This window comes from Silene latifolia, chromosome 11 (genome assembly GCF_048544455.1).
Source record: "Silene latifolia isolate original U9 population chromosome 11, ASM4854445v1, whole genome shotgun sequence".
Lineage (NCBI taxonomy): Eukaryota > Viridiplantae > Streptophyta > Magnoliopsida > Caryophyllales > Caryophyllaceae > Silene > Silene latifolia.
The window spans coordinates 88,348,839-88,373,470 of record NC_133536.1 but is presented as its reverse complement, the minus strand read 5'-3'; the positions used below and the strand labels follow the sequence as shown (position 1 = coordinate 88,373,470).

General features: G+C 38.5%; 1 protein-coding gene across 1 annotated transcript in view; it reads right to left on the bottom strand.

Moving 5' to 3' along the window:
- Positions 1–20,964, bottom strand: part of LOC141614974 (F-box/LRR-repeat protein At3g59210-like) — a 39,636-nt gene extending 18,672 nt beyond the window's left edge. Inside the window, exon 1 of the mRNA XM_074433609.1 lies at positions 20,916–20,964. The gene's annotated coding sequence lies outside the window, so the exon portion shown is untranslated. The remainder of the gene's footprint in view (positions 1–20,915) is intronic.
- Between the last annotated feature and the right edge of the window lie 3,668 nt (positions 20,965–24,632).

Genomic DNA, 24,632 nt, shown 5'->3' with positions numbered 1-24,632 from the left:
GGTCTATAGGGCGATGAGTGATGATGCTTGATCTTGTACTTGGCTAGCAATTGTTCGGTTTCGGCTTGGAAGTGGGACCTATTATCGCTAATGATCTCATGTGGGCAACCATATCGACAGATGATGTTATTTTGTATGAATTTGGCTACATTTTTGGCCGTAAGAGCGGTGTAGGAAGCCGCTTCTACCCACTTGGTGAAGTAGTCAATTGCTACTAGGATGAAACAGTGACCTCCTGTTCCAGCTGGGGTTATTTTCCCAATTATGTCAATTCCCCATGCGGAGAATGGCCATGGAGATGTCATCGTATAGAGCAACGAAGGAGGGACATGTTGTACATTCCCGAAGATTTGGCAATTGTGGCAATGTCTCACATATTTGATGCAATCGGATTCAATTGTGGTCCAATAGTACCCTAGACGTGTGATTTTCTTTGCCATCATAGGTCCACTCATATGAGGACCGCATTCTCCGTCGTGGACTTCTTCCATCACCTTTCGTGCCTGTGAATGATCAAGGCAACGTAGGACTACACCAAGAGGTGTTCTTTTGTATAATTCTCCTTGCATGAGAACGTATTGTGAAGACAATAGGCGTATAGCTCGTTGTCCCCTCTTGTCCATATCTGGTGGATAGGTACCATTAAGCTTGAAGTTCAGGATTGCTTGGAACCAGGGTTCCTATGCAACTTCTTTTTCATCGGTAATTTGATGGACATAAGCCGGCTCCGACCGTCGTTCGATACACAAAGGCATTTCCATCATGTAATCTGGCATGTTTATCAAAGATGCAAGTTTCGCAAGAGCGTCTGCAAATTGGTTTTCTTCTCGAGGTAGGTGTAAGTAGGTTACGTGATCAAAGAATTGAGCGACTTGGTCTATCCTAGCCTGATAGGGTGCTAGGCTTTCACTTCGGATTTTCCAGGATCCCGTAACTTGGTTGATGATTAGTGACGAATCTCCATGCACTCGGAGGTTTTTAATGCCTAAGCTTACTGCCGCTTGTAGTCCAATTAGACAAGCCTCATACTCTGCGGCGTTGTTTGTCACCTCGAAGTCGAGTTTGACAGCAATCGGTGTATGCTCACCTTCAGGAGAAATGAGCAACACTCCTATCCCGAATACTCTTAGGTTTGATGCTCCATCAAAGTATAGGTCCCAGGAGTCTACATCTGTTTGAAGTATATCCTCGTCGGGAAATGACCAAGTATCTATGGTTTGTGCGTCGTTGATGGGATTTTCTGCGAAGAATTCGGCGACGGCGCGACCCTTTATTACTTTCAGTGGCACGTATTTGAGGTCAAATTCCGAGAGCATCATGGTCCATCTTGCCAGGCGTCCGTTGAGGACAGGTTTCTCGAAGAGGTATTTGACTGGATCCATTTTGGAGAATATCTTGACGGAGTAGCTAAGCATGTAATGACGTAGCTTCTTTGTTGCCCACACAAGAGCGAGGCATGTCTTTTCGAGTTGTGAGTATTTGCACTCGTATTCCAAGAACTTCTTACTTAGATAGTAAATAGCTCTTTCTTCACTTCCTACGGTTTGAGCTAGCATGGTACCCATGGCGGTTTCGTTTACCGTGAGATACAAACCAAGAGGTTGATCTTGTTGTGGTGGCATGAGCACTGGTGGTTTAGCCAATATCTCCTTGATTCGGTCGAACGCCTTTTGACAATCATCATCCCACATGGCGTGGTCTGTTTTCTTGAGTTTCTTGAAGATAGGCTCGCAAATCATCGTAAGTTTCGATATGAATCGACTTATGTATTGAACTTTTCCCAGGAATCCTCTGACTTCTTTTTCTGTTTGAGGTTGTGGCATTTCAATCAGAGCTTTGATTTTGGAAGGATCTATTTCTATACCTCGTTGGCTAACGACGTATCCTAGGAGTTTGCCAGACGTTACCCCAAATGTGCATTTCTGAGGATTGAGTCTCATGTTGTACTTTCGTAGCCTTGCGAAGAACTTGCGAAGGTTCGCAATATGTCCCTCTCTCTCCTTGGATTTGACGATCATGTCATCTACATATACCTCAACTTCTTTGTGCATCATGTCATGTAGGAGTGTAGTTGCGGTGCGTTGGTATGTAGCTCCGGCGTTGATCAATCCGAACGGCATTCTCAGTATAGCAATAGGTTCCCCATTGGGTGACGAATGTGGTCTTATGCATGTCTTCCATGGCCATTTTGATTTGGTTGTAACCCGCATATCCATCCATGAAGGATAGTAATGCATGGTCTGCAAATATTGTCCACTAATATGTCGATGTGAGGCGGAGGAAGTCATCTTTTGGACTCGCTTTGTTCAAATCCCTAAAGTCAACACAAACTCGGATTCTCCCATCCTTTTTGGGTACGGGTACTATGTTAGCTACCCAGTCAGAATACTCGGAAACTTTGATGAACCCGGCTTTGAATTGTTTGTCAACTTCTTCCTTAATCTTTAGAGCCCACTCTGTTCTCATTCGTCGAAGCTTCATTTCACGGAGTTTGAAACCCGGCTTAATCGGAATTCTATGTTCGGCAATATCCCTGTCGATCCCCGGCATGTCTTTGTAGGACCAAGCGAAGACGTCTTTGAATTCATTTAGGAGGTCTATGAGGTCGGCCCGTTCGGTAGAGCTCAAGGTAGTCCCTATCCTAAGTTCTTTGGGTTCTAGTTCAGTTCCTACATTGATGGGTTCGGTGTCCTCAATTACTGGTCCCCCTTCCCTTTCCTGTAGTATTTCTTTGGCTACGTAGGGAGGTATTTCGGTCAAGTCTGGGTTTTGGTCATCCTCAGTATCATCATAAACAGAATTGCACTCAAGATAACGCAAAGAGTAAGCAGAACCTGATTTATTCATATTAAGATTCGAGTAAAGTTGAAACAAAGAAGCCAACTGATCCATGGTCAAGGCGGCAAAGGAACGATGTTGGGGCATTCCCAAACTACCGTGACTACTCGATGCTAGGCTAGGATGAACGAAGGGAGTGGGGATGACGGTGAGGAGTAGACTCTCTAATGACTTCTCTAGACTCCGACTCCGACTCCGACTCCGACTCGAACTCGTCGTCTTCTGGTTCTCCTTTGAACATCTCTCCTTCTCCAGTAGTGAGCTTGAAGAGTCTTCCTTGGTTGTTGGTCCATTTGATGGATTTCCTCCATCCTTTCTGCTGCTTTGTGTCGATTTCTGTGATCAACGCGGTGGGGTTGAAGCGATCGTCCTGAAGTATCATAGTAATGATCTCATCCTGCGCGGCCCTAATGAATCGGTCCTCTCCAAATAATAGGCTAACGGCTTGTTCGTCGAAGCAGGGTGCTTGACGGGTTTTGACGGTAGGAACCGTTTCGGGAGGGATGAAGTAGCAATCGTGAAAGATCTCGATTCCGGCTAACTTCCTCTCAAGATAATGCCAAGGTTCGGGAAACCCATGAAAGAGTTCTGAACTTCCTTCTTGGACGAAGTATCCATTTAAGGTGGGGAGATATGGCCTCATTTGGGCTCCTACATACTTGCGATTTTGGACTTGAGCAAGCATTTCGAGAACTTCTTCTGTTGTGGGTTTGTACCCTAGTCCAAGTGGTATTCTCGATGAGTTGCCTTTCTTGTATGGTGCAAAGGTGTTCTCTCGAATCGGGTTCAAAGGCATTCCAGGGAAGTATCCCTGATTTTTGAGTATGTGGTTGACCACCAAGTTAGAGTAGGGATTATAGTACAAGGGTGCCAACTCACTTTCTATGACATTTACACTTTGGAAGCCCCCAAGTTCGTATATGGGATCTGCAAGGACTTGATTGTTTGATTGCTTCTCAATTATTGCCTTGATAGGCGACGAAGTGATCGTCACTACTTTGCCATTGAGTGGGATCTTGATCTTTTGGTGAAGGGTGGATGTTACCGCTTTGGAAGCGTGAATCCAAGGCCTTCCCAGAAGTATGTTGAATGAAGCTTCGATGTCTACTATTTGGAAGTTGACTTTTCGCTCGATTGGTCCCGTGGCTATGGTTAGGCTAGCAAGTCCAACCACTTTTCGTCGTGTACCGTCATATGCACGTACACCTTGGTTGGTGGGAGTCCAATCCGACTCTTTCATGCCTAGTTTGTATGCCGTTTTGAGGGGTATGACGTTGACCGCGGAGCCATCATCTACCAAAGTCATTGGCACATTCTTCTTTAGACAGATGACAGTGATGTATAGAGCAAGGTTGTGACTAGCGCCAAAAGGTGGCAAGTCTTCATCTGAGAAAGTAATAGGATTACTTAGCTTCGGTGATTCTTGGAAGACCAAGTTGACTACATCTTCGGGAGTAGAGTTATGCGCTACATTCAATTTGGCCAAAGCTTGCAGTAAAGCTTGGCGATGCGGAAATGAGCTTGCCACTAGTTGCCGTGAAAAAGATCAGCCTTGGTTTTCTGTAATTGCTTGAGCAAATGATCAGTGGGGTCGTCTTCGTTGTCATTTGGTGTGATGACATTGGTTGGACCGTTTTGAGTGGTGCTTTGGTATGGGCGACCCGAACGAGTTAGGTGATCCACATCTTGGTCTTCACCATTTTGGACTATTTCTTTGACTAAGGAGTTTTCAATGAGGTATTCGTCTTCATCGTCATCGGCCCACACCCCATTGATTGCAGCTAGTTCCTTCATCCTCATGATGTCACTTTCTAGTTGTATGATTTGATTGACTAGCTTGTCGACCACGGCGACTACTTCTTGCATAGTGGCATTTTGAGAGAAGGTCAATGGTACGCGTTCTTTAGGCGTTGCCTTGGGATCGCGTAAGGTCGTTACCATGTTTTCTAGTTCCCACACTTGTCTATCTACACTCCTTGCCCATGCGATGAAGTCGGAAATGGTAGGGGAGATGGTAGAGTAGAGTCTTTCTTTCTCAATTGCATGAATTTCATTTTCGGTGGGAGAAATGAGATGTGAGCAATCTAAGGTAGATTCGTCACTTGTAATCACTAGAACTCCAAGAGGATTCTGAGTGTTGTTGGGTTTACCTCCTGGTGGAATTGGAAGTCGACCGTCTTCAATCATATCCTGAAGCACGTGTTTCAACTTGTAGCATTTTTCTGTGTCGTGCCCTTTGCCCCTATGGTATTCACAGTAGGAGTTTTCATCCCAGAATTTGGACTTTCTTTCAGGTTCGGGAGTAGGTCCAATGGGTTGGAGTTTACCTTGCTTCATTAGCCTTTTTAGAGCGTTGGAGTATGTGTCCCCAAGGTTCGTGAACTTCCTTGGTGGGCTAGTCTTCTTGGATGGCTCGAGAAGGTTAACTTCGTCGGTCTTGCTAGTAGAGCTGTATGAACGACTTGTGGACCCTTGGTATCCTCGACCTACCGTTTTGGACAAGAGTCCTTTACGGATGTCGTCTTCAATTCGTGTTCCTAGTACAGTTAAGTCCTTGAAGGTCTTGATGTTTTGATATCTCAAATGGTTGGCATATATGGGTTTGAGATTATCCACGAACTTTTCCACGAGGGTGGCCTCATCCGGGCGTTCAACTAGTTGGGTACTAGTCTTCCTCCACCTACTTAGGAAGTCGGTGAATCCTTCTTTGTCATTTTGGGTAAGAACCTCTAGAGTGCGCATGTTGACTTGGATCTCGGCATTATCCGCGTATTGTTTCAAGAACTCGATGGCGGCGTCCTCCCAAGTAGCGACCTTTTTGTGATCTAAAGTGTAGAACCATTGCTTTGGGATGGTGTCAAGAGATGAAGGAAAGATCCTTAAGAACATCTCGGGTTTGATGCCTTTGATAGACATGTAGTCCTTGAAGGCGCGGATGTGGTTCAAAGGGTTCTCATGTCCTTTAAACTTAGGGATATCCGTCATGCTAAAGTTAGTGGGCAATTTGGAATTGACGGCTTCATACTTGCGATTGTTCTCCCCCAGAAATGTCATCCCCCTTAAGGTACATCAATTGCTCCTCTAGGTATTGGAGTCTTTTCTCATTGCATTGTTCCTAGGACAGGATTCTCATCTTTAGATTCGTCATCGGAAAATTGTAGCACTCCACCTTTAGGGGGAGGTAGCTTTCCCTCTACATCAAAGATACGGCCTTCGATAAGCTCAAGGCGGTCATAGGTTTGTTCTTGGGTAATTTGCATTTGGGCTATCGCGGCTAGGATTCGATCATTACTTTCTTGAATTTGCTGGAGGTTCGTATCATCACTTGACCCAGGCATCTTGGAAACTGGATAAGAGATCGGCGACGAATCAAAACACGATCGACCATTCTATCACACTTGCTAAAAGAGGAAAAGTTTTGACTCGTGAAGTGGGTGTGTGCCACTTGTGTTGAGTGAGTTTTGAAGAAAGACAAGGTCTTTGAAAATGTGTGTCCTAGCCAACTGTAGTGTAGTTGTAGGAGTGGACTCGAGGTGAGGTTTGAAATGGGCTTGTGGCCCGAATTTTGACACGACAAACGGACAGAGTTTTGACCGGATTTTGCGCTAATTAAAGGCCTAAATTTTCGAAATTCTTGATTGAAATTGGGTTTTTATTTTTTTGAAAATTCGTCATGACTTGTTTTGAAATGGTGATCATGTAAGGTTTACATATTTATACAAGCATTATAACGGGATGCTGAGTGCATTTAAGAGGGTTTTGGTTTAAAGGGTGGGTTGCCATACCGAACCATCAAACCCGAAGTCTGTGGAGAGGCTCGTGCCAAACAAGAGTAAGGCCGATTCCTAGTCCATTTCCTCAAGTAGTGAAGGCCCTTGATACAAACAAGAGTAAGCATCATGGTATGGATGACGTCAATCGCTATCCGTCCTTAGGCCCAAATAAGAATTAGGACCGTTTAGACGGGACGATTGGTCGAATGGGTTGGGTTGGGCCTAGGAAGGCCGATTTAAACGGTCTAGGAAGACCGAGTTATGAAAACTGACAATTGTCTTGTACAAACTATTCCCTAACCTTGTTCAAGTTTCACCCTTTTGGCTACACGTAAGTGTATTATCCCCAGCGGAGTCGCCAAACTGTGGACAGCGGGCCGCCCACGGGGGCGCTTGGTGAAGGGGCTCGAAAACAAGCGTTTGCATTTTGTATGGAGTCGCCACCAATTTTTATGGGAAATTGGAACCGTTCGAATACCTCGTGTCATGTCAAGACACAAAGTAGTGACATGAACACTAAGCAATCGTTACCCTTAGCATTCTATGTCTACAATGACTCTCGTGGATGCCAATGAACACGGGTGCTCACGGAGATCTGGAGTAAGGGGTGAGGGTACGTATTAGGAAGCTCTTTTGATCGAACACCTAGTCCCGCCCGCCTCGATAGCGGCCTCTACTAATGATTAGGGAAGTTATTCGTACTTGATATATCGTCGGCTATATGCATGCAATGCAACATCCAAGTTTTAATCCTAGCATGTGAGAATTAACTAAGTCGGTTGACACACGTAATTAGCACACAATTGGGTCGAAGTTGGATTTAATGCTCATTTACATGTGAAAGCATACAAGCAATGAAAGAAATAACTAAAAATTATAAATTACAATAATGAAAATTACATTAATTACATTGGAATAGGCGATTTATGTCGAAAATACCTTTAAAACGGACAATTTGAGAAAAAGAAATAAAAGAAGGAATTACGAACGAATGAAAGGTGATAATACGAATAATAGTTGATTAATACGTAAACTAATTAAACTACGTCAAGGCAAAAAAGGAGTTCGAGAGACAGAACTCATCCGAACAGCGCAGGCACATCGCGCCCTTTGGAAGAGGCGCGGCAGCTTTGCGTCATTCCAAGGGTGAGTTCTCAGTTGTGAAGCCGGAATCGCAAACCGTTAATGTTAATTGGTAAATTTTAATGGATTGATTAGATTATTACTCGGATGAAAGTGATTTAATGGATTAATTACATGTGAATGATGGTCATAAAAACAGTAAAACATGGATGAGACGGAAATAAACGGATTAATTATGTGAAGGGTCGATGTTAATGAATAATTAATTAAACTAACTAACTAAACGAATTATTAACTAAACATGATGAATTGACGACGGATTAAGGACTAAACAGATGAAAATATATCAACAATGAATCCCAGAAACTCAACATGAACGAATTGAATCTCTAAAACTCGAATTGAATATTAATGACGAAAACCCGCAAATATTGATTACTTGGGATTTGAGGCAGATTTATGACGATTAAAACATGTGGATGAATGATACATAATATACATATGAATTATTGATGACTATCATGCGAACGAATTAAAGAACAAACAGAAAACAAAAAGAAAAGACGAATTACAGGAGACGGAGGAAGAAGAAAAGAAGCGAGAATCGGCGGCCTCACGAAGAGGCGCGGCGGCGCGCCTGCGCTCCTTCGAAGAGGCGCAGCGGTTGCTGCGTCTTTTCTCGACGTCTGTCTACTGGAAATCCGCAAAAAAGGTTTTAAAGACGGTTTTAGAAATCGGTTTTAATGAGGTACTTTCGACATAAACCTTACAATTGTTATACAATAATAAAATACAATAAATAAAAGAGAGATTAATACACCCTCAGACTTACATGTTGACGGAACGAGAAGAACTAAGAAGATCGATTAGTGATGCTCGACGCGAATGCAAGGAAAGAGTGCCCTCGAAAGAGGAAAACGATTTAACAAGTTGATTAATTAGATTGATTGAGTGTAGTGGTCAAATTGGTCGGTCATGCAACGGAGAGGCTGGTACCCGGAAGGATCCGAGCTTACGTGGCCGAATGTTCAAGCACGTAGGCGCCAATTAGTAAGAACGAAGTCTAGAATGCAAAGGGAGAAGAGAAGGGCGGACACTCGCGTGAGAAATATGAGGAACGAAGGCTCCTATTTATACTAATCACACGGAGGAATAGGGTTTCGGAGACTCTTTGGAAGTGAATCTCGGAAAGATATAAAAAAGATACGTAAATCATGCAAAGAAGGGCACTGGGAAGAGGCGCAGCGAGCCACTGCGTCTCTTGGAAGAGGCGCAGACTCCTGGCTGCGTCTGTTCCCGGAGGTTTCCTCTGTTTAAGAAAGATTTCCGTGTTTAAGTTATGGTAGGACGGAATTAATTCGATTATCTTTAATATCTTATGTAAATATTACGGGATATTATTTGCCAAAAGATAAAATTTGAGAAATATGGAATAGAAATATCCGGAACATTCCAGAACATTCTGACTCGGGATTTAACAGTTATCAGAAAATGGAGACGGTTTTTGACCCGGACTCCGAATGTACTCTAATTACTGCCAAAACGACCGTATCGGGACGTAGATGACAACTAAGAGGTTGACATTAATATTTGAGCAATCACTTGACGATAATCTTACGAACTGTCACAAATCGTTCCGCGAACCAAACATGCGGCCCAATCATCACCGGGTGGTCTGCGAGGGGTGCAGAAACGAGGTGTCTACACACATATATTACAAGATCAGTGGGAGGATATTGAATTGATATTCCTCATTCTTTATGTTGATGCTATTTTACTTGGTAGTAATGATCTTGGATTGTTGCATGACACAAAAGCAAATCTTTTCATTCTCTTCGACATGAACGATTTGGGGGAAGAATGTTTTGTGCTTGGCATTAAGATTGTGTGTGACATGTCTAACAGAATGTTGGCTAGGATTATCTTAAGGGAGAAATAAAGTTGAATAACCTGGTGTAACTCTCATATCTAAAAGTGACAATTTAAGTAAGAAAGAATGTCGTCCTTAAAGTATACTTGATGAGAACACTATGTAGGAAATTCTTTATGATAGTGTTATTTATAATTTGATGTATACTGAAGTGTGTATTAGACCTTCGAGGCTGTGTTTGATGATGTGAAATCCGGTACAGGATTTGTTTCTATGTTAACTGGTGGTGTTATCTCTTGAAAGAATATATCTAGTTGTCTACCTATGTTATGGAGGCAAAGATTACAGCCTGTTATACATCCACTCATCATGTCAAGAAATTGAGAGATTACATTTATAGCTTTATGGTCATTCTTCATATCACACAAGCTATCACTATTAGTTGTGATAATAGGGGTTTAGCCTTATGCACTAAGAAGAATGTAAAATCTGGCAAATCTAAGTTTTTGATTTGAAAATTCATAAAGTTAAAGAATGGGTTGAACTTGAAAATGTCGAGTTTGTGTCTCTTTTAAACTAAGGAGATGATTGCGGACCCATTTGAAGGAAATGTAAATCTATATACATATTTAACATACTCATATATGTCTAATTAATTTGTCATAAAATTAAAACGGATTTTATGCATGCAAACATTAATAAAAGAGAAGAGAAATAATGTCCTTACATTGTAGTATTTCGGTTTAGAGGGCACAAAAGAGATCACCTTTCTCTCTTGTTCTTGAGCTTATCCTTATGGCAGAACAAAGATCTAAGTATAAGATCTCTCCCTATGTATTATACCCAAGGCTTCTCTTAATTTGATTAATATTGCAAATACTAGTATAATATTAATCTTATGAAAAATTGAACCAAAATTATTTGGTTTTATGCTCCTAAAACCGGGTAGGAGAGGAGAGATTATGGAGGATTTTCTCTTTCTAAAACTCTTATTTTTTGATGAATAAGAATAATGATTCACTAGTTTTTCTCTAAGTGAATAATAGGTAAAATAAGAAGAAAAATCACTAGGATTTTTCTCTTCCCAAAACCGGTGGGAGTGGAGGAGAAGGAGAGCCAATGCATGCCCATATTTGTCTTCACAAGATGAATAGGGTTGCATGGCTATTATAGCTTTTTCATCATTGTGTTTTCCATTTTAAATATAAACATAATGTTAGCCTAATGCTCCTCCATTATTTCGGCATTTTGACATAATATGGATTCCATATTATTTTGTCAATTGTCAATATGTCACATGTCATGTGTGACATAAATTTGTTATGTATTTTTAACATATTAAAAATCAACGTATTAATAAAAATACGTCACATACAAAAATCGACTTAGTAATTTCATAATTACTTGTGCCAAAATATTTTACCAATTTATAAATCGTATTTATAATAATTCATTCAAATCCAATTGTCACATTAAACAATTTATTTCATCCGAGTAATTATACAGTTTAATTACTCAGACCGTATCTCATTTAATCACATTTCAATTTGATACGTAAATTTCACTTCCAAAATCGTCCGTCAATTTTCAAGTAATTTAATTAACTCGTAACATTATACGATTAATTAAATGATCAATTAAGAGTATCGCCCTATAGGTATGACCTAGGGGGTCAACTGATCACCACCGTCACACGACAGTAATGTCAAACTCTAGTCAGCCAATCATTACCGATATATGTTGACCAGTTGACAGTAACAATATTACTTCCCAATTGTATTCTTTAAAATGAGATTTAATAATGATATTTAAATCATGTGATCGCACTATCGTTGAGGACATATTTCCCAACAATCTCCCACTTGTCCTCGACAAGTGTGCGTCACCAATTCTCTTGTCCTATTACTATCTCCCACTCAATGCAAGGTGTCTTTCAGGTCGTACTTGCAAGTGATCATATCGAGAGTGGTTTCCTCGATCTGGAGAATAACTGATTGACCGGATTTATCCACTCTGGATACCTTCCGAGCGTGGCCACGCATTTCCAGTTCATTACTCCTCGAGTGGCCCTGAGATATTGTTATAACCCTGACTAGGGGTGGACAATTCCTATCGCACTCATTCCCTTCGACTAGCCACAGCCATCATAACCCAAAATATGCCCATTTGACCCCATTTACGAAGGTCGTAGTAACACAAATCAAAGTTAATCTGAAACTGTGCCATCTTAGGAGAATAGTCTTTAGTCAAAAGAATCGACTCATTTTGAATACTATAGTAGCTCTCGCCACGACCAGGCTATATAAATTTGCCAGAACTCTATAAGCGGTCATAAGGCCCGACAAAATGTTCCTAACAGTCTGCCTATGTGATCGACTAGTCATCTCACATGACTCTATGGCACTTGAACTTGCCATCAATCGCCTCACACTCTAGTCACTTCGAGACGTCACCTCATACAAGTGACTATGGGCAAATACGATGTTAATCCATGTTCACTTTAACGGGGTTCAATTGTCTCTACAACCCGTTGGGATGTAACAAAGTATAAATTAAAGATAAAAGACAAATGAGATTATGAACATGAACAAAAACCACACTTTTATTTCATTTCAAAATCTAACAAAAACTTGGTACACGTTTAAGTCCCATGGACGTAACATGTCCATCATGCTTAGCCTGCGATAAAGGCTTGGTGAGCGGATCGGCTATGTTGTCATCCGTCCCAACCTTACAAATCGCAATTTCCTTTCTTTCAATGAAATCTCTTATTACATGATACTTTCTAAGTACATGTCTAGATCTATTACTAGACTTTGGCTCCTTAGCTTGGAAGATCGTCCCACTATTATCACAATAGAGAGTGATGGGATCATTGGCGGTAGGTACTACTTTTAGACCTTCCGTGAATTGCTTGATCCACATAGCTTCCTTGGCAGCCTCGATGCCGCAATGTACTCACCTCCGTTGTTGAATCCGCGATTCTGACTTCCTTGAAGCTTCTCCAGCTTACGGCACCACCATTGAGCATGAAAACAAAACCAGCTTGTGATTTCATGTCATCTCTATCTGTTTGAAAACTTGAGTCCGTGTATCCATTAACACGCAACTCAGTGTCTCCTCCAAACACAAGGATAGAATCCTTAGTTCTTCTCAAGTACTTAAGGATGTTCTTGACAGCAATCCAGTGACTCTCACCTGGATTTCCTTGATATCTACTCGTCATGCTCAAGGCATACGAGACATCAGGACGTGTGCATATCATGGCATACATGATTGATCCAACAACGGAAGCGTAAGGGATCAACTTCATGCGTTCAACATCATGGGGTACGAAGGGACATTGAGTCTTGCTCAATATCGTTCCCGTCACCATAGGTACCAAACCCCTTTTGGATTTGTCCATGCTGAATCGTCGAAGAATCTTATCAACATAAGACTCTTGACTTAGTGCCAATATCCTCTTGGATCTATCTCTATAGATTCGGATACCTAATATGCGTTGTGCCTCTCCTAAATCCTTCATTTGGAAGTGGTTACCTAACCACTTCTTAACAGAAGACAACATTGGAATATCATTTCCAATGAGTAGTATGTCATCGACATACAAGATTAGGAACACAACATTGCTCCCACTAAATTTCATGTATAAACATGGTTCCTCAACGTTTCGAGTAAAACCATTTTCCTTTATTACATTATTGAATCGATGATTCCAACTTCTTGATGCTTGCTTAAGACCATAAATGGATCTCTTAAGCTTGCACACTTTGTTAGGATTTTTAGAATCAACAAAACCTTCGGGTTGTATCATGTACACCTCCTCTTCTAAATGCCCATTTAGAAAAGCGGTTTTGACATCCATTTGCCAAATTTCATAATCATGAAATGCGGCGATCGCTAACAAAATCCGTATGGATCTTAGCATGGCTACGGGGGCGAAGGTCTCATCATAATGGAGACCTTGGACTTGGGTAAATCCTTTTGCCACTAGCCTAGCTTTGTAGACATCGTCATGTCCTTCTATGCCATTTTTGACCTTGAATATCCATTTGCATTGGAGGGTCTTGCCCCTTTAGGCAAATCTACCAAGTCCCAAACTTGGTTTTCAAGCATAGAATCCATTTCGGACTTCATGGCTTCAAGCCATAAGGTGGAATTAGGACTAGAGATTGCGGCCTTGTAGGTGGCGGGCTCGTCACTTTCCATAAGCAACACATCGAGTGTTCCATCTTCCTCGATAAGTCCCACATATCGATCGGGATGGCGAATTACTCTGCCCGTCCTTCTTAGTGGAGGAGGTACTACCGCGTTAGACGACGAAGGAACATCTTCTTGCGTCTCTACCTCGGTTTGTGGCTCTTGAACTTCATCAAGTTCAAAATTTCTCCCACTCTGTCTCTTAGAAATAAATTGACTTTCTAAGAAGACAGCCTCACTAGACACAAACACTTTGTTTTCTTGAGGTTTGTAGAAGTAGTATCCTCGACAATGCGAGGGGTAACCTACAAAGGTGCATTTTTCGGATCTTGGGGCAAGCTTATTGTCGGCTTTAGTCTTGACGTAAGCATCACATCCCCAAATTCTCATATAGGATATATTAGGAACTTTTCCCGTCCACATCTCATATGGAGTCTTTTCGGTGGATTTAGTGGGACTATTGTTCAAAGATCTAATTGCGGTTTGAAGCGCAAATCCCCAAAACGAGTTCGGTAACTCGGTTTGGCTCATCATGGATCGAACCATATCAAGTAGGGTTCGATTCCTCCTTTCGGCAACACCATTGAGTTGTGGTGTTCCGGGTGGAGAAAGTTGTGATATAATACCACAACCTTTCAAGTGTGAATCAAATTCAAGGCTTAGGTATTCACCACCACGATCGGAACGTAGTGCTTTTACCTTTTTGTTCAATTGGTTCTCTACTTTGTTTTGAAATTCCTTGAATTTCTCAAACGCTTCACTCTTATGTTTCATTAAATAGACATGCCCATGTCTACTTAAGTCATCGGTGAAGGTTATAAAGTAGTCATAATTACCACGAGCGGTGATACTCATTGGTCCACATACATCGGTGTGTATGAGTCCCAATAGCTCACTAGCTCGTGTCCCTTTACCACTAAAAGGATTACGAGTCATTTTGCCAAGTAGGCAATATTCGCATGTACCAAATGATTGATAATCAAATGGTGTAATCACATTAGTAGAAATTAATCTTTTGATGCGATTCTCGTTTATGTGACCTAATCGACAATGCCAAATGAACGCTTCACTTGGGTCACTTGTTTTGAGTTTCTTTGATTGAATGTTATAAATATCATTTGTCGGATTTGAGGTCTCTAAAATGTAAATGCCATTTATGGAAGAAGCTTGGCCAATAACCAAATCATTCCTAGAAATAGAGCAACGATTGTTCTTAATGACAAAACAAAAACCGTCCATGTCTAGCATGGCGATTGAAATAATATTTTTAGAGAGCGTAGGAACATAAAAACAATTATGCAAATACAACTCAAAACCGTTTGGCAAAGCTAGAACATAAGTTCCTTTGGATTCGGCCGCTACTCGAGCTCCATTTCCAAGTCGAAGATCCACATCTCCCTTGCTAAGCTTCTCCACATCTCTTAAACCCTGTAAAAGATTACAAAGGTGAGAACCACAACCGGTATCTAGTACCCATGTCGTAGTGGAAGTATAATTTATATCAATAACATAAATTTCTTTAGGAATTGTACCTTTTGGAGTAATGAGTCCCTCCCTTATATTTCGCAAATACATAGGGCAATTCCTTAGCCAATGTCCCATGCCATAGCAATAATGGCACTCATCATTAACTTGCTTGAAGTTCTTGATTTTCTTTCCCTTCTTCTTGAACCTCTTGCCCTTTGAAGCAAGAACTTGATTGCTAGAGCTCCCACTAACTTTGGCATCTTTATCTTCCAGAGACAAAGACCCTATAGATTGTGTGAGGTAGTCTTCCTGAGACGGACTCACACGAGGTCTAGTAGTAGTGGGTGGTTTAGAAGTGGTGATGAAATTAAGGTTTCCATCCGAACCTATCCCGAAATGAAGTTCTCTAGTTGTATCGAAATTATTGTTGGAGCATACGTCGTCAAGAACATGGTGATATGACTCAATAGTAATTGGTGCGGTAGCATTTGATGGATTCATTGCACTACAAATATGGAGGAAAGGAAATATCAACATTTGTCTTTTTAAATCATACTTGCAAATTTAACAAGATATGAACATTTATATAGTGACCTCTACCCAACTATAATAAATGATTCCAAGACCCAAATTCATATCGACTTAGGCACGGTATGGCCGATGAAACCCTTATCAATATAACTCGGTGGATTAACTTTTAATCGATTCTACTTTTAGAACTCTTGGTCGATAAAATTACTCTAATATTTATCTATAGCCCGGAACACATGCAACTACGGTCGCGAATACTTCCGTTGAGCTCAATCCAAATTTCGAATAAATGTGTCCATAATCCAAATCCATATCAACTTGGGCACGGTATGGCCGATGAAACCCTCATTAATATGAACTCGGTGGATTAACACTCATCACCCACTTCCCCTACGTAACAAGGTTTGTACCCCGGTAGGGCCGAGTGCACTCCCTCGCGAAATAGGTTTTCATGGTTTCTACTATTTGGTAAGGCTATGTCTCAATTGTTTATTTTAGCGAGAGGTCATGTCAATTTATTATCTATCACGTTTTAAGTGAACTAAAGCGGTGAACTACGATAATTTGAATTGACACGGTCGATAAACTCGATAAAATAAGGATGCATGTTTTAGTTATGGCGATTTAGCGATGCATGTGACATAAAATAAAATGCAAGCATAAAGATAAATAAATCCTAGTATGGCCTTTCCTAAAATAGAAAAACTATTAATCTATTACATATTCGGAAACCAACTCCATTGGTCCCTTGAACTTCGGTTGTGGCACGCATCTCGAGGTAACACCGTCTTTATGTATCGCCATTCTTGAAGAAATCCGTCTTTTGGAACTCCGGAATGAATAAAATTACATAATAAATTACATAATTTCCTATTATACATTTGTAACTAAAATAAAATAAATCTATTAAATTACAAAACGGTGATACGAGATCACAATAAAAATTACAACGGAATCGATATTCCCATACATTTCGGGAAATACCAATTAAAATCTAAGGCCATACTAAGTAAAATTACATAATTCAAAATTACATAAATTAAAAATTATGACAATCATAAAGAAAAATGCAGCATTATAATATGTATGAACATGCTCAATTTTATGCTAAATCGCCTTTTAATTAGCCAATATCGTATATTACTCGGTTTTTACGGATTTGCGTGATTTCAACATTTTATAATCACAAAAATACATAAACTCATATTTATGCATAAGTTAATTACCCTAACCTCTTAGGACTCAAAATATAGTCTTCACTAATAATTTGACCATAATTAACTTTTATTTACAAAATTGTTCATAAATGGACCAAAAATTACCAAAAATAAGCTATTAAACTTCAAATAAATCCAAAATTTCAAATAAATTTGAAATTTGAAATTTAAATTCATGAACATTCTGGAAAAATTCCATGACACTCATAATGTTCAAAATCTTAGGTTAAAAATTTCGAAATTTTTCCGGAAAAACAATGTTGCGGTTTATCGATATTTAATATAATAATCATAAAATCATGGAAAAATTATTTTCATTAACTTTTCAATTTTAGATCTGAAAAATATAATAAAATGCAACATTAGACGTTTTTCCTAAGTCATAGGTTATGTTTTATTAATTTTCAACTAATAATGTCACTATTTATGCCATTTTTCTTCAAAAATTCATAAATCATGCTAAAAGACTTCTTTATAGCCAATTATTTTACACACATCTTGTAAAATTTCATGTGACAACATATTAATTTTCTATGACCAGATTCGAAATTTAACTCATATTAACCCATTTTTCTCTTAAATCCGAATTTAATGATGAAAAATTCATTTTTCGAGCATAACAAGTCCAAAAATTATGAAAATTTACAGGTTATCTCAAAATAATATATGTAACAACATATCCAAAAACCAAGTGAAAATTCGAAGTATAGCTATTTTTAGACCAAAAATGACATTTTTACTCATAAAATCACATTTAAATGCCATTATTGTAAATTATGAACAATAAAAATCCGAAAAATTAACCAAAATATCCTAAAACACTTTAGGACCAGAAATATTAACATGCATGTAATTATTTCGTGATATATCATAATAACACAAATTTTACAAGTTTTATTTTGTTATTCATATAACTCGGAAAAACTTTTAACCAATTTGCATGCAAACAACCGTGGCTCTTGATACCGATTGAAGGAAATGTAAATCTATATACATATTTAACATACTCATATATGTCTAATTAATTTGTCATAAAATTAAAACGGATTTTATGCATGCAAACATTAATAAAAGAGAAGAGAAATAATGTCCTTACATTGTAGTATTTCGGTTTAGAGGGCACAAAAGAGATCACCTTTCTCTCTTGTTCTTGAGCTTATCCTTATGGAAGAACAAAGATCTAAGTATAAGATCTCTCCCTATGTATTATACCCAAGGCTTCTCTTAATTTGATTAATATTGCAAATACTAGTATAATATTAATCTTATGAAAAATTGAACCAAAATTATTTGGTTTTATGCTCCTAAAACCGGGTAGGAGAGGAGAGATTATGGAGGATTTTATCTTTCTAAAACTCTTATTTTTGATGAATAAGAATAATGATTCACTAGTTTTTCTCTAAGTGAATAATAGGTAAAATAAGAAGAAAAATCACTAGGATTTTTCTCTTCCCAAAACCGGTGGGAGTGGAGGAGAAGGAGAGCCAATGCATGCCCATATTTGTCTTCACAAGATGAATAGGGTTGCATGGCTATTATAGCTTTTTCATCATTGTGTTTTCCATTTTAAATATAAACATAATGTTAGCCTAATGCTCCTCCATTATTTCGGCATTTTGACATAATATGGATTCCATATTATTTTGTCAATTGTCAATATGTCACATGTCATGTGTGACATAAATTTGTTATGTATTTTTAACATATTAAAAATCAACGTATTAATAAAAATACGTCACATACAAAAATCGACTTAGTAATTTCATAATTACTTGTGCCAAAATATTTTACCAATTTATAAATCGTATTTATAATAATTCATTCAAATCCAATTGTCACATTAAACAATTTATTTCATCCGAGTAATTATACAGTTTAATTACTCAGACCGTATCTCATTTAATCACATTTCAATTTGATACGTAAATTTCACTTCCAAAATCGTCCGTCAATTTTCAAGTAATTTAATTAACTCGTAACATTATACGATTAATTAAATGATCAATTAAGAGTATCGCCCTATAGGTATGACCTAGGGGGTCAACTGATCACCACCGTCACACGACAGTAATGTCAAACTCTAGTCAGCCAATCATTACCGATATATGTTGACCAGTTGACAGTAACAATATTACTTCCCAATTGTATTCTTTAAAATGAGATTTAATAATGATATTTAAATCATGTGATCGCACTATCGTTGAGGACACATTTCCCAACACCATTGACTAAAGTACTCATGGTTATTGAGTTTTGAAAAGTATGTTAAAGATATGAGTATTATGAGTTTTATGATGCATTGAATTAGTGGGAGTTGTAATTGAGATATTTTGGTACTTGAGGTACTGTATATATGTTTTCAGTAATAAGGTTGATGTTTTAATTCTCACTAAATGTATGCATGTTAAATATAAGCTTAATGCATGTATGATTATTGTTATAGTTCAATTTGTGTCTCGTTAAGAGATGTTCCTGCATTAAAGCTTTTGCCCTTAGTGGGTGTATTTTGTCCTGTAATGCATGTTGGCCTTTGAGCCATTGCCAGTTGTGGTGTATTCGACCTTTAGGGGTGAAGTTATCCTTTAATGGATTTTGGCGGTTTAGCCATTGCCTGTTTTTGGTGTATTTACCCTTTATTGGGTGGTTTAATCTCTAATGAGTATAAATATACCTTAAGTGGTATTTACCTTTAAGGTAATTAAGGGGAATACTTCTTCAGAAGTGGGTCTTGTTTGAGACTGTGACCGAATGTGGTTAAGCATGCTCATCTTAAAGTTTGGATCTATTATGCTAAAACCACACTACACTTTGTCACACTTGGGACTCATGTCGGTAAGCTTTTGGTGTTGTGATCATGGAAGGTCTTGTATGACTTTAATTGTACTATGTCCGCTATGATTCACATTAAATTGCGTATTGGACCGAGTTCTGTTGATTGAGATGTTTTTAATGGCCATGTTGTTCAACCCGAGAGTCGTTTTACAAAATAAAAGTTTTCGAAATGTTTTCTTGAAACAAAATATTTTAATAAAACAACAATGTCGCCCAAGTGGGAGAATGTTGGATTTGGACTTCCATTAGTCGGTTTTCTTATTTATGAAAACGGGTTGAATGTGACCGGTAAAGCCCACTAAAGTTATATGATCCATTGGGCCTAGGTCTGTCTCAGTCAGTACGGTTAAGTACATAGTGTGATGGTACTGATAAGTGTAGGGCCATTTATTATACGATGGGCGGCTGATGGGGGGCCCAAATACAGTTCTATTATGGCTAGGTCTCTCTTCCTGTCTAGAATACCTCTAACCTATATAAATAGGTTATTGGGTTGACATGCCCCATTGATTGTCAACATAAGGAAAACCTAGAAGAGGGAGGAGAAGATCCTAGTATACTAATCATCTTATTACTTATTATTATTATACGCTTCAGACGATCTGACTGTTGCTTCCGCTAAAGGTATGTACCCTATACAATGATCCTTATAATTTATCTTACAAATCTTTCAACCAAAAATCCAGATAAAACAACTCTGTCTCATACACTGTGAGACGGACGGTTACGTTCACTTTTATAAAAAGGGTATTCATTTATCCCTAATAAATAAGTTGCCTTTTTACACTATGGAACCTTCTCATTGCGTAAGACCGTTTCATACAATAGTTATTAATTACAGTATATTTTTGTATGGTTTACATAGAATATTTGCGCCACATTCACCGTGGTAAGTGAACAGAGATAGATAAATTAAGATAACCCCATGGAACCAAAAGGCACAACATTGCATAGATAAATTATTTTCAACATGCCGGAATTCTCACAAATGGCGTATGGATCGGAGACGGAGCAACAAACACAATAATAATTACGATAATACTGGGAGGAAAATCAATGATTAAAAAACTAGAGAGAAGATAAAAGCAGACAGAATTTTCTCACCTTCAAGGTTTTAGAGTCTGCAATTGATGAATAGAAAAGAGTGCTGCCTAAGTCTTCCAATTTTTCTTGTGTTTTTATATGTAGTTCCCGTGTCTTTGACCCTATTCCAAATTTCTATAATAATTGGAGTATGTTATAACTTATAATTATTGAAGTCCTTTTTTTTTCCTCAAAAAAAATTATGGAAGTCCATATTTTATATTTTATATTTTATCTTTTTTGTTAGACAACGTGTACTACTTTATAGAAACGTAAAAAAAGGAGATTACATATCATCCGATTACATATCAAAAACTAGCTACCATACAAACTAGAGGTAATTAATACTACAAACCGACTCATTAACACGAAGACGACGTTTCTTTTGAAAGCCACGCTCGGCGGCGAGCCACCTACCGGTCTGTAGTCACGGGCCACCTGCACGCCAAACCAATTTGTGGACATGCAACGGTCTTTTGAAAGCCACGCTCGGCGGCGTAAAAAATACTTTCGACCGGATCGTTATAGATCGGCCGGTTTCGTCTCGGTCAAGGTCTCGAAACGATGCAGAGATGTTCGGAGTCGCCACCAAGCATTTGTGGGATGCTTGGAACCCGTTCGAATCCACTTTATACTTAGGTCAATCAAGGCAAAAAGCGGTGTTTGCCATAGGTACTAAAGATAAGGAATCGTCCCCTTTTAGCATCATATCGCTAGAATGACTCTCGTACGCCCTGGATAAGGCCATCCACTATCCAAAGATTTTGAGTAAGGGGTGAGGGTACGTATTGGGAAGCCCTTTAATCGGACACCCACTACGCCAAATAAGACCTTCAATAACGGTCAAATAATGCAATTACCGTTATTAAATAGAAACACGGAACCGTTATTGCAACGACTGTTGTTAAATATATACCATGGTTGTATACAAACACGCGACCGTTATATAAGATCAATAACGGATCTATGATACCGTTATCACAACTCAAGAACCGTTATAAAACTATTGTTAAATATTTTTATGGCAACGGGTATACTTTTAAGAAACCGTTATTAAATATTAATAACGGTTTCGAACCTGTTGTCCTAGTTTACTAATGACAACGGTTTAGTGGTTCCAAAACCGTTGTTAAATATTATATATGATAACGGTTCATTTCGTTATCTTATTTAATTAAATGTCAAAATTTAACAACGGTTTTATTGCGTGCTAAACCGTTGTTATATTTATCAATTGGTGAAACTTTGACAACGGTTCTTCTTAAATAAACCGTTTTTAACAATTCGAAGTCGACAACGATTATCGTTCGTTATCTTATATTTTTGGCGGTTTAAATGGGAGGGAAAAGATGTCAACGGTTATTTATATAAATAAAACCGTTGTCAAATAATTGTTTGCAACGGGTTGTTTTTAACCGTTACCGTTTTTAATTTTTTTTTTTTTTAAAAAAATTGATTTTAGCTTGTTCTAGCAAATTCTTTGAAATACTATTTTTTCAAAGAATATTTAGCTAGCCTTTGGAATGCTAGTTTTCAAATTTCTTCTGAAAATAGCATTCCAAAGAAATTTGTACAATCGCAAAAATTCAATCCTGCATCAAAATATTACACACCGTGATCAATTAAACCCAGTTTCAAAACAGTACAAACAGGATGATCAAAAGCCAAAACACAACTTCCTCAAAAAAACAAAAGAAGCAATACACAATGGCTATATATATACACACACACACACACACGTACATAAAGCATGAGCAAACTATTGAGACTCCGCTAATGAAACAACATAACTGGCTCACATATTTCTCATCTGATTGATGTCCTCTAGCGAATATTCTGGGGCTTTGTTGAGTATTAGTGGAAATTAAAATTCAAAAAATATATAATCAAAATAGATATAATACATGGAAGTATACAAAATTGAACTCAATTTACGTCTGAAATAGTTTTTAAGTCACATTAACCCGTATCGGAATGGTAGAAAGTTTTTCGTTGATAACCTTCCACATGGACTGACAAACGTAAAAGGCGCATTGTTTGTCGTCTGGTGCTTTAGGAGACTATTATATAAATCACACACAAATCAGCTGAATTAGATAATCAACCTCTCGCATAAACAATAATTAAATGATACGAGTAATTATTAAGAATAAACTTACTATTGGCGTGATAAAATTGGTATCAGTGTTGCTTTCATATTTCCCAAGTGGACATAATCTTTTTTTTTCCTTCAAAAACACTAATTCATAAATATACACACATGCCATTATTATTTGCATATATATGGCTCAAGTCATACGATAACAAATGACATTATTGAAGGTTGTAAACTTACTCAGTTATCATCCTTACACAACTGTCAGAGGGGCTGCCTTCGTGAGAGTCAATCCAGTACACTGTTTTTGTTTCTACTGGATTGCCAGTAGCACCCAATACTTCTTATTCATTTTGGGACATTGAAATGTTAGTTCATTTACACGCATTTAAGCATGTTAATAATAAATTTATAGAACTGTGATTCATTACAATAATCAAGTACTATACATACATATTCTCATTGTAGAGGGCAAGCCATAGTTTTTTGGACGACATCAACCGACGAGCGATACTATTGATTTGTTCTTCGTATGAAATTCTGTGCACAGAGAACGCCTTAGGATTCAAGAATCCATAGGCGTGAATTGGGACCTTCCACTCAGCAAGCTGATTATTGAGGTATCTATTACGCCACATGGAACGAAGATTGTTATTGTAATTGATAATTTAAACAAACATCATTATTCGTAAAGGGAAATGACTAAATAGTTTTATTAATAAAACTTACTTCATCCAAAATAAAATGTGAACAACATCTAAACTGTCAAGGTCGACAAATTCCATCAGTTGCTTCGGGTCTAGTATGGCTATATCAGCTGCGCCCATAACTTCATTTTCAATGTTAATCATGACTACATCACCTGTAGGTGACCTCTTTACAGCCAGGTTATGTAAAGCCTTCAGTGAAGCAGTTTTCATATTTTTCTTATATTCGCACGATTCATAATAAGAATCATAAGTAGGCTTGACTGCAACAACTTTCGTTAACGTATTAGTAATTGCTTTAGCTGCCATCATGGCTTTGCTTAAGATCTGCAAATGTAAAGATTAAAGTACTTATGATATGTTAATTTTCGTAGCCTAATATATTTAAAGAACAAGTAATAATTAACGTCTGTATATAGGTACCTCGGGGATGACAACATTGATGAGTTTGTCAGGCCATTGCACATAAGAGCTTAGGGCTTCTTTCAAATAAGTGACCTCCTCATTAGGAATGGTACTTTTACTTCCCCATACTCGTCTTTATATAACTGGGACACTTCCACTTTCCTGAAATTGTGACGAAGGGGTATACCATGAACCTTAACTTGCTGAAACCGGTCGTAATAGAACACGTATCCCCTAGCAACAACAACTTTCTGTTTCCCCTGTAAATAGGACAGACGACAAGCCACCTTGCAATCGCCCTTCACATCAGCTTTAATCAATTAGTACACATACATTCACTACCTTTAATAAATTTCCTAAGTAAATAACGTGTATGATATGAATAATTATAAATTAAACTAGCAGCTATTACCTTTTTCGGTGTTGAGAAGAACATCTGATCATCAACTACCTCCACTTCATCCTGTGTCACGGCCTTCCTGGCATCCTCTTCCTCTTCGACTGCCTGATAACGATCCTCGGCTCCCACTT